This window comes from Rhipicephalus sanguineus, chromosome 5 (assembly GCF_013339695.2).
Source record: "Rhipicephalus sanguineus isolate Rsan-2018 chromosome 5, BIME_Rsan_1.4, whole genome shotgun sequence".
NCBI lineage: Eukaryota > Metazoa > Arthropoda > Arachnida > Ixodida > Ixodidae > Rhipicephalus > Rhipicephalus sanguineus.
The window spans coordinates 129,293,726-129,304,090 of record NC_051180.1 but is presented as its reverse complement, the minus strand read 5'-3'; positions in this window follow the sequence as shown (position 1 = coordinate 129,304,090).

Sequence of the window (10,365 nt, the reverse complement as noted above, 5' to 3'; positions counted from 1 at the left end):
ACATTTTACCATCGCATGACAGATGAACGACTTTAAATAACGAGATATGTTTGCTTTTGTGACGCTTGCGTAGAGTTATTAGCGCAAGCATCTCGAAATGCCTATGGCAATAAAGTGATCGAGGTTATAATGACAAACAGTACAATCGACATTAGTGTATTTGAACAGTCGTTCTGCCACCGACCGCCTCAAGGTCTCGCAGACCACAGGCAGAATTTTCGGAGAGTACCAACAAAATTCATTCTTTTTTACTGCTGCAAAATACGCAATCGCAAAGTGTGTCGAAAATATTGCCACGCCCACTTCTTGTCTTGTTTTGATGTATTCGGGTTTGACCGGCAGGGACGGTTATCAACGCTCGACGCTGTCCGCAAAGTAGTTTTCTAGAAGCGTCGCGATTGTAGTAGATCAGATTGTTAAGATTGCGCCCCGCACGCGAATGTTCCAGCTTTGTCTAGAGATAACACCGCCACCAGCGATATTGCTGGAAAGTTCGATAGCGCCTGTATAAAAGCCGACGCGCTTGATCGCTTGTCAGTTGATCGACGGTCGACGTTCTGTCCGCCGCTATCAGTGTATTGCTGTAGTTTGACTATCAGTTTCTCGGCCACAAGTTCGGCCAAATAAACAGTTTCACCTCGGACCTGCTGACTGCTGTCTTCGTCGACGTCACGACTACGTGACATCTGGTGGAGGTGCTGCTTCTTCCATGATCCGGACGCCCCCGCGAAGCGCTGACCCAAGCCCAAGCCGCGAGGAGGACGACGGCAAAGAAAACCCGGATCGTCGAGCAAGCCGCAGGCAACAAGGTCTACCGCCAGAGCACGGGCCTCTACCTGAAAAGACCCGGCAAACAAAGATCCTGACCTCGACCACAGCGACAATGACAGACGCTGTGCCGCCCGCACCGATCCTTCTCCGGACGCCCAAGGAGCCGCCAACCTTCCGCGGATCGTCGTTCGAAGACCCGGAAAGCTGGCTCGAAGCCTACGACCGAGTCGCGATTTTCAATGCCTGGACCAGCGAAGACAAGCTACGGCATGTTTATTTCGCTTTGGAAGACGCCGCTCGGACCTGGTTCGAGAACCAAGAGCGAAGCCTGACAACATGGGACATCTTTCGCACCAGGTTCCTCGTGACATTCACGAGCGTCGTCAGGAAAGAGCGTGCTGAGGCTCTGCTCGAGACCCGCGTGCAGATGCCGAACGAAAACGTGGCGCTCTTCACGGAGGAGATGACAAGGCTGTTCCGTCATGCAGACCCTGTCATGCCCGAGGACAAGAAGGTCCGCTTTCTTATGCGAGGAGTCAAACAGGAGCTCTTCGCCGGGCTGATGCGGAACCCCCCATCGACTGTTCAAGAATTCGTCTCGGAAGCAACGACCATCGAGAAGACGCTCGAGATGCGCACCCGGCAGTACAATCGCCGCGCATTTCAAGACAGCACAGCTGTTCATGGCCTCGGCTCCGACGACTTCCGCGAAACGATCCGAGCAATCGTGCGAGAGGAGCTGCGAAAGCTTGCGCCGTTTGCACAGCCCGAACTTACGTCGATTGCTGACGTTGTACGCGAGGAAATCACACAGTCACTGGGTGTTCCTCAGCCGGCACCGCCGCAGCTGCAAGCCATGAGCTATGCTGCTGCAGCCCGACGCAACGCCCCCCCTCCTCGCCCACGTCAAGACGCCGCGCCACCCCAGCAGTTCCGCCGCCAGGCACCACCGCCGCCACCACCGACGTCATATCGCCCGCCAGCCGGCCAGCGATCCGCGCCGAGGAAGACCGACGTTTGGCGCGCCCCTGACAACCGCCCGCTCTGCTACCACTGCGGGGAGGCCGGCCACACGTACCGCCGCTGCCAGTACCGACAGATGGGACTACGCGGATTCGCCATCAACGCGCCGCGCCCGCAGCCAGGCGAACGGCCTCGCGACATCGACGACTACCTCACCGGAACACAGTGGCAAGAACGACGACCTTCCCGCTCGCCGTCGCCCGGCCGCTATATGTCACCGCACCGCCGGCCGTACACTGGCCCAAACCGGGGCCGGTCGCCTAGCCCGTATCCGGAAAACTAAGGGCAGCAACCGATGGAGGTGCGGTTGCTGTACGACGAACTACCGAAGATCCTCCGCCGCCGACGACGACGCCGCGACGAAACCTTCAGAATACGACGCGAACCAGACAGACCCCTGACGACGAAATCTCGCGGACTGAATGAAGACCCGACGACGCAACATGGAAGCAACGGAACACACCGACGCAGCCGTGACCCGACGCCGCGACCCAACCGCAACGCAAGACGACGAACTAGCGACCTCGACGTTCTCGTCGACGGCCACAACGTCACCGCTCTCGTCGATACTGGAGCCGACTATTGCGTCATCAGTGGGCCCTTCGCCACGAAGTTGAAGAAAGTTAAGACCGCTTGGGAAGGCCCCGAAATCCGCACCGCTGGAGGCCATCTAATAACGCCGTCTGGAGTCTGCACAGCAAGAGTCACAATCAATAATCGCACGTATCCTGCGAGTTTCGTGATTTTGCAACACTGCTCCAGGGACGTCATACTTGGCATGGACTTCTTAAACCATCACGGCGCCGTCATCGACTTAAGGACCAAATCGATAACCCTATCGTCGGACAAAACGACACCGCCGGATACGAGTCATGTCAACATGCCCTGAACGTGCTCGAGGATCAAGTTACCATCCCGCCTCGCTCCAGCGTCATAATTTCCGTCAGCACCGAAAAAGCTGAAGACATCGAAGGTGTCATCGAGAGCGATCAGCGTTTGCTGCTAGACCGTGACATTTGCGTCGCAAGGGGCATTGCTCGGTTGCATGAAGGAAAAGGAAGCGTGATGCTAACGAACTTCAGCCAGGAATACAGACACCTGAGCAGGGGCACGACGATTGCATACATCGAAGAAATCTTGGCCGTCAGCGATGCGTTTGCCTTTTCAGATTCTAACGAAGCTACGACGACGATCCATGAGCCACCCTTCGGACGTAAACCCAAGTCTTCCCGCTCGCCAACAGCAACAGCTTCGACGCCTTCTGCAGGAATACAGGGACTGTTTCTCGTCGTCATCGCGGGTCCGACAAACGCCCCTTGCTAAGCACCGCATCATAACAGAAGAAAATGCTCGACCACTCCGTCAGAGTCCCTACCGGGTTTCGACGCGGGAACGGGAGGCCGTTAAGAAACAAGTCGATGAAATGCTACGCGACGACATCATCCAGCCGTCCAACAGCCCGTGGGCGTCTCCCGTGGTGTTAGTGAAGAAGAAGGATGGGACCCTACGTTTCTGCGTCGATTATCGTCGCCTGAACAAAATCACAAAGAAGGACGTATACCCTCTCCCACGGATAGACGATACCCTGGATCGACTCCACAACGCGAATTACTTTTCGTCGATGGACCTCAAGACCGGCTACTGGCAAATTGAAGTCGACGAGAGAGACCGAGAAAAGACCGCCTTTATAACACCGGACGGCCTGTTCGAGTTCAAGGTCATGCCCTTCGGTCTTTGCTCGGCACCTGCGACTTTCCAACGAGTCATGGATACTGTATTAGCTGGCTTGAAGTGGCAGACTTGCCTTGTTTACTTGGACGACGTCGTTGTGTATTCCTCGAACTTCGACGAACACCTCCAGCGACTTCAATCCGTACTTCAAGCAATCAAGAACTCCGGGCTCACCCTGAAGCCAGAAAAGTGCCGCTTCGCGTACAAGGAGCTCTTGTTTTTGGGTCACGTGATCAGCAAGACTGGAGTGCTCCCAGACCCGCAGAAAACAGCTGCCATCGCCGCTTTCCCGCCACCCACCGACAAGAAGGCCGTGCGCCGATTTCTCGGCTTGTGCGCCTATTACAGACGCTTTGTCAAAGACTTTTCACGGATCGCCGAGCCACTAACGCAGCTCACGAAGACCGACGTCGAATTCAGGTGGCAAACAGCGCAAGTCGAAGCATTTCATGAACTGAAACGACGCCTGCAGACACCTCCGATACTTGCGCATTTCGACGAATACGCCGATACGGAGATTCACACCGATGCAAGCAGCATAGGACTCGGCGCCGTCCTTGTGCAGCGGGCGGGCGGACTGGAAAGGGTTATCAGTTATGCTAGCCGGTCGCTGTCTAAAGCAGAGGTCAACTATTCCACAACAGAAAAGGAGTGCCTCGCCATCATCTGGGCTACGTCAAAGTTTCGCCCCTACCTCTACGGCAGGCCCTTCAAAGTTGTGAGCGACCATCACGCCTTGTGTTGGCTAGCTAACTTGAAGGACCCTTCCGGTCGCCTTGCACGGTGGAGCCTAAGACTTCAAGAATTTGACATTACTGTCGTGTACAAGTCCGGAAGGAAACACTCCGACGCCGACTGCCTGTCTCGTGCCCCCGTCGACCCACCAACGCCCGACGACCAGGATGATGACAGCTTCTTGGGAGCCATAAGTACCGAAGACTTCGCCGAACGACAGCGAGCCGACCCGGAACTGAAGGGTCTAGTAGAATACCTGGAGGGCAGGACCATCGTTGTCCCAAAAGTATTCAGGCGAGGATTGGCATCATTTTCCTTGAAAAACAACGTCCTCGTAAAGAAGAACTTCTCTCCGGCCCGAGCCAGCTACCTTATTGTTGTACCTTCGGGACTGCGACCAGAAATTTTGCATGCTCTGCACGACGACCCAACGGCTGGACACCTCGGACTTTCCCGAACGCTCGCACGAGTACAGGAAAAGTACTACTGGCCGCGCCTTGCCGCCGACGTCACTCGCTACGTAAGGACGTGCCGAGACTGTCAGCGACGGAAGACACCGCCCACAAGACCAGCAGGCTTCCTTCAGCCGATCGAGCCTCCTCGGCGACCATTCCAGCAGATCGGGATGGACCTCCTGGGGCCGTTCCCAACGTCGACTTGCGGAAATAAATGGATCGTCGTGGCTACCGACTACCTCACCCGCTACGCCGAAACAAAAGCCCTGCCCAAAGGCAGTGCCGCTGAGGTAGCCAAGTTCTTCGTTGAGAGCATCGTCCTTCGACACGGCGCCCCAGAGGTTCTCATCACCGACAGAGGTACGGCGTTCACGGCTGACCTAACTCAGGCGATCTTGGAATACAGCCACACAAGCCACCGCCGCACCACCGCGTACCACCCACAGACCAACGGCCTCACCGAGCGTCTAAATAAGACCATCGCCGACATGCTGGCGATGTACGTCGACGTCGAACACAAGACGTGGGACGCCATCCTTCCGTACGTGACCTTCGCGTACAACACGGCCGTACAGGAAACGACGCAGATGACGCCATACAAGTTGGTCTACGGACGGAGCCCGGCAACGACGCTTGACGCCATGCTACCAAACGTGACCGACGAGGAAAACATCGACGTGACCACCTACCTACAGCGCGCCGAAGAAGCACGACAGCTCGCCCGCCTACGGATCAAGAACCAGCAGACGACTGACAGCCGCCGCTACAACCTTCGACGACGCCACATGGAATACCAACCCGGTGACCGTGTATGGGTATGGACGCCAATACGCCGACGAGGACTTAGTGAAAAGCTTCTTCGACGATACTTCGGACCGTACAGGGTACTTCGACGCCTCGGCGCACTCGACTATGAGGTTGTCCCTGACGGCATTACGAACTCTCAGCGGCGCCGTGCGCGACCTGAAGTCGTCCATGTCGTGCGCCTTAAGCCGTTTTTTGCGCGTTAGCGAGCCTGGGGACTCTATTTTTTTCCCTTTGTTTTTTATTTGTGTATGCACTTGTTTTGTTTTTTCTCTTCTATGTTCTTTCACAAGCATCGGGACGATGGGGGCAATGCCACGCCCACTTCTTGTCTTGTTTTGACGTATTCGGGTTTGACCGGCAGGGACGGTTATCAACGCTCGACGCTGTCCGCAAAGTAGTTTTCTAGAAGCGTCGCGATTGTAGTAGATCAGATTGTTAAGATTGCGCCCCGCACGCGAATGTTCTAGCTTTGTCTAGAGATAACACCGCCACCAGCGATATTGCTGGAAAGTTCGATAGCGCCTGTATAAAAGACGACGCGCTTGATCGCTTGTCAGTTGATCGACGGTCGACGTTCTGTCCGCCGCTATCAGTGTATTGCTGTAGTTTGACTATCAGTTTCTCGGCCACAAGTTCGGCCAAATAAACAGTTTCACCTCGGACCTGCTGACTGCTGTCTTCGTCGACGTCACGACTACGTGACAATATCGCGAGTGCGCACGACCACAACAATGTTTCACTTCAGCTGCTGCTACGGGGCACTTCTTCCTGAATGCACGGTATGTTAGGGAGACCGTATATGAGAAACTGAATAAAATTGATTGCTGTGTACGTAAGCACAACTCGATTTACTATACAAAGGTTAAAAGAAGGCATGGGGCAAAAAATCATGAATTCTATCGCCGTGCAGTTTGGCGCTTGTCCTGTCTGCGACTTCCCCTTGAATATGGAGTTTCACAGGCTCATTTAAATCATTATCATGTTTTTAATGCTACCATGGTATACTGCAGGAAAGAAGTGTTAATTTTAAGGGCTCGTTTTTTCTTTGGTATACACAATATTAATGAGCACTAACAGGCAATAATGCCAAGGAAAGTATAGGGGGTGTTATTAGCAGTAAATGTAAGGTAAATGTGAAGAAAGAAAAGTGGGCGAAAAGATAACTTGCCACGGGCAGGGACCGAACCTGCGACCTTCGAATAACGCGTCCGATGCTCTACGCTTTTCTTTCTTCACATTTACCTTACATTTACTGCTAATAACATCCCCTATACTTTCCTTGGCATTATTGTCTGTTAGTGCTCGTATACATGGTATACTGCGCGACATAAGGATGGCGTATACCAAGTCTGCCAGAGGACGTGCCGGCCATGGAGGAAGGAATACTAAGGAGAGGCCCTATCGTATTTCAATGCATTGCGAAAAGTGTGGCGGAAGTGACGTCAGATTTATGGGGCAAACAAACCGGTATGGGGCAAACAAAACAGCAGACGCCCCGCGGCGTGCTCTCCGCGGTGGAGAGCTTCTGCGCAGATTTGTAGTCCCGGCGTAAAGTTAGCGCGTATTGTGCGGTTCGCACGCAGTAAAATGTTGCAAGCAGACGTTTACCAGGCTGTTCGTGCGTGGCAGGCCCGAGCGCTGCGTGCTGAAATTATTCGTGGAGCGTTTTTGTGCAACAGTACAGAATACCGGTACGTGCCGTGATCAAAAACGTTCAGCCCCTGCATCATCGTATTTGAACTCACCTAGCAGTGACTTACGCGTTCTTCTGGGCGTTAGGCCTTCCCTTTCTCGTAGCCCGATTTCCCGATCTGTTACCGGATTAGCGGTTCTTTGTTCGTGTATATGGAGTGAGCGTAGTAGCTATTCGGCGCAACGCCAACCTATAGTTGACGTAACTTCACGTCGAAAAGAAGACACCGCTGTATTGTATACGCGATCGTGCACGCAAAATTTGTAATTCCAGTGCGCACACAACAACAAGCACGCAGCGAGCGCACAACGCACAATACATACATCACGTAGTCCGATAAAAACAACATAAGTTTATTGCCCTTTCGTTGAACGACACAGCCTCTAAAAACGTACGATGCCTTCGGCGCATGTTATGTACGGCGCGTCAGACGCCAAAAACAAAAGTTCACGTGTGTTCTGAGTTGACAGAATGAGTAACAAGCAACAGAGCGCACATCCGAGAGCTTCGCATGCAAATACCATGCATTAGTGATCAGCAATGAAGCGAACGTGTACGTACACATGAAAAGTGACACCCAGTACTTTCCGCAGTGCACGCGATTTGCACCGGGTATACGCAACCACACGCAACAGCTGTGCATTGCGTAGCTTTCCTAAAGAACACACACAAAGAGCAGCATGCGTGAATCGACTGCGCCGCGGCGCCGCTTGCACGGCGAAAAAAAAAAGGCTCGAATCGCGCATGCGCTTGCAAACGACACGGCGGAAATCGCGAAATGTTTCGAGGCTCCTTCGCTGGGAGGCGATGCGGGTGTTTGCGATGTGGAGGCGTCACGAATGTGACGTCAGGGCCTCTCCTTATTTTTCCTTCCTCCATGGTGCCGGCACATGACACCGTGGAAACGTAATCACCGGTAGGACGCGTTCCGTTAAATACGCGCGCGGCAGTGCGCTGCCGATAGGCGAGCCGACAACATTGCACGTCGACGTTTGCTGCTTCGCATAACATCGATTAACACAGGGCGTGGAATCCGCCGCAATATTTGCTCTACCGAGCAGTAAGAACATTTAACCGCGGAGTTTCAGCCCGTTTGGGCTCTTCAGAACAAGAGATGTGGATGTGGCTTAAGGGTATGTGGCTGTTTATCTTTACACCAAGGTTGCCCGAAACTATAGTTCTTTGTGGAAACTAAACCTGGATGATAGCTAGAGCAAACACACAGGCTCTGTAAGACCGTATGGTTCAGAAGCGCTACCATGCATTGAGCACTATAGACGGTGCAGCCACGTGGTGTCTGCGCCTTCGACTACCTTTAGCGGCTGGTGATCATTCATTACTTGACACGTGTACCAAGAACTGTTCATTAACACTGCTCCATTGTAACCCGAGCACCACAATAAACGTTGTAGATCTCGCGCTACGTTCCACCCATATTATGGCTCCGAGCCGGACACCGTGTCGGTAGGCGCAGCCATATAGCGTGTGCGATGAAGCGGTCGCCGCCGTGGTGGATCACACACTTCCCCAGACACCTTCCCCGAAGCTGCAGAGGAAGCCGCCATTGACGTAGCCATCGTCAACACGTAAGCACGGTAGGTTTTATCAATTCCAAAACTTCAACCCGAATTTCCCCCTGTGACCTAGTCCACATCGCTGATTTTTGCATACTGCAGTCTCCCGCTGTACCCCCCCTACCCCCTGTCAAGTGGAACGGAATTCGGTGCCTGCACAATCCAGGAATCCCGGAAACGAAGCCACCAATCCCATGGCCCGACGTTCTTTAGACCGGGCTCTCCGGACCTCTGACCCAGGATTCGCGATGGAGCATGCGTCCGTATTTCAACGAGCTGAGGCGCGTTTCTAAGGAGGTGCGTCAGCTGTACCAAAGCCTCCTCTATTTTTGTGTGTGTGTAAAAAATAGAGGAGGCGCTGGATAAGTGCCTTAGCAGACGACAAGCAATCCGTTGGCGCCGACTACAAACACACGTTCTCCCCTCTCCTCAGTCTTCCTCACTACCTCCCAGGTTTCGCGACATCAGCCTCTACTCCCTGTCTTAAACTTCACGCTTCTGCACTTTATCTAATTTCGAACTCACTGGTAAATCTTCCCCCACGGTGCCTAGAGTACCTAAATGAAGACTTGGGAGCAATGGCAGACCCTGACGCGCTTCGGTATCACAGTTGCGCAGACCATGGCTGCCGGCCGGATGCCAGCGTCATGGACTGAAGGAACATTAACGCTTAACAGCAGTGGTGTCGTGAGGGGCTTCGGAGCCTAGGTGATCTAAACCACTCACAGTAAAAATCAGAGGACGCCTAAGCACATATTACGAGTTCTGAATGCGAACGCATCAATGTCCAATCAAACGCCACTAAGCGGCCTCTGGAGTATTGCGCTACGAGCAATGTCAGCGAAGCCCTCAGCGACCAGACTGAGGACCTCGCAGCGACCACCAAGGCTGGCAGCCGCGCGCAGCAGCTAAATCCATCGAAGGTGAGAGAGATACGCAGCTCCTCTTATTTAGTAGGCCTCTGCTCTCTGCTTTATCACATCGTCGAAGTTACCATTGTCATGGCCGGCGTGACTATGTCGTAGTGGAAATAGCGGTTTATTAGTGGATAAGAAATTGCTTATGAGCGTGTAGTCGCGGGTTCGAAGCAGCTACCGCCAACATTTCTGCTTTAAAATTTATGTAGTATTTTATACATTAGTTGTCTTCATAGCAACTACCGAGGCAAAGTTAGAACGCAAGCGACAGCCTCCGTGGATGAGGAAAGTGCGGATGACACAGCCTTACGAGAATGAATGTAACGGGGCGTAGTGGCGACGCCATCGCCTCTCAACAACTCCAGGTGCGCCAGTGCAACTCTCACAATTTCGCAGGTCGCCTTTGCTTCCTATCGTTCTCTCTCAACATCATCGTCATCATCTGCCTGGCTGCGCCTGCAGGCCAAAGGCCTCTCCCGTGTTCCGCCAATCAACCCGGTCCTGTGCTTGCTGGAACCACGTTATACTCGCGAACTTCTTAATCTCATCTGCCCACCTAACTTTCTGTCTCCCCCCTTCCATGCGTTTGCCTTCTTTTGGAATCCAATCTGTAATCTTAATGCCCAGCCTTATCGTGCCTACGAGGCACATGCCCATGC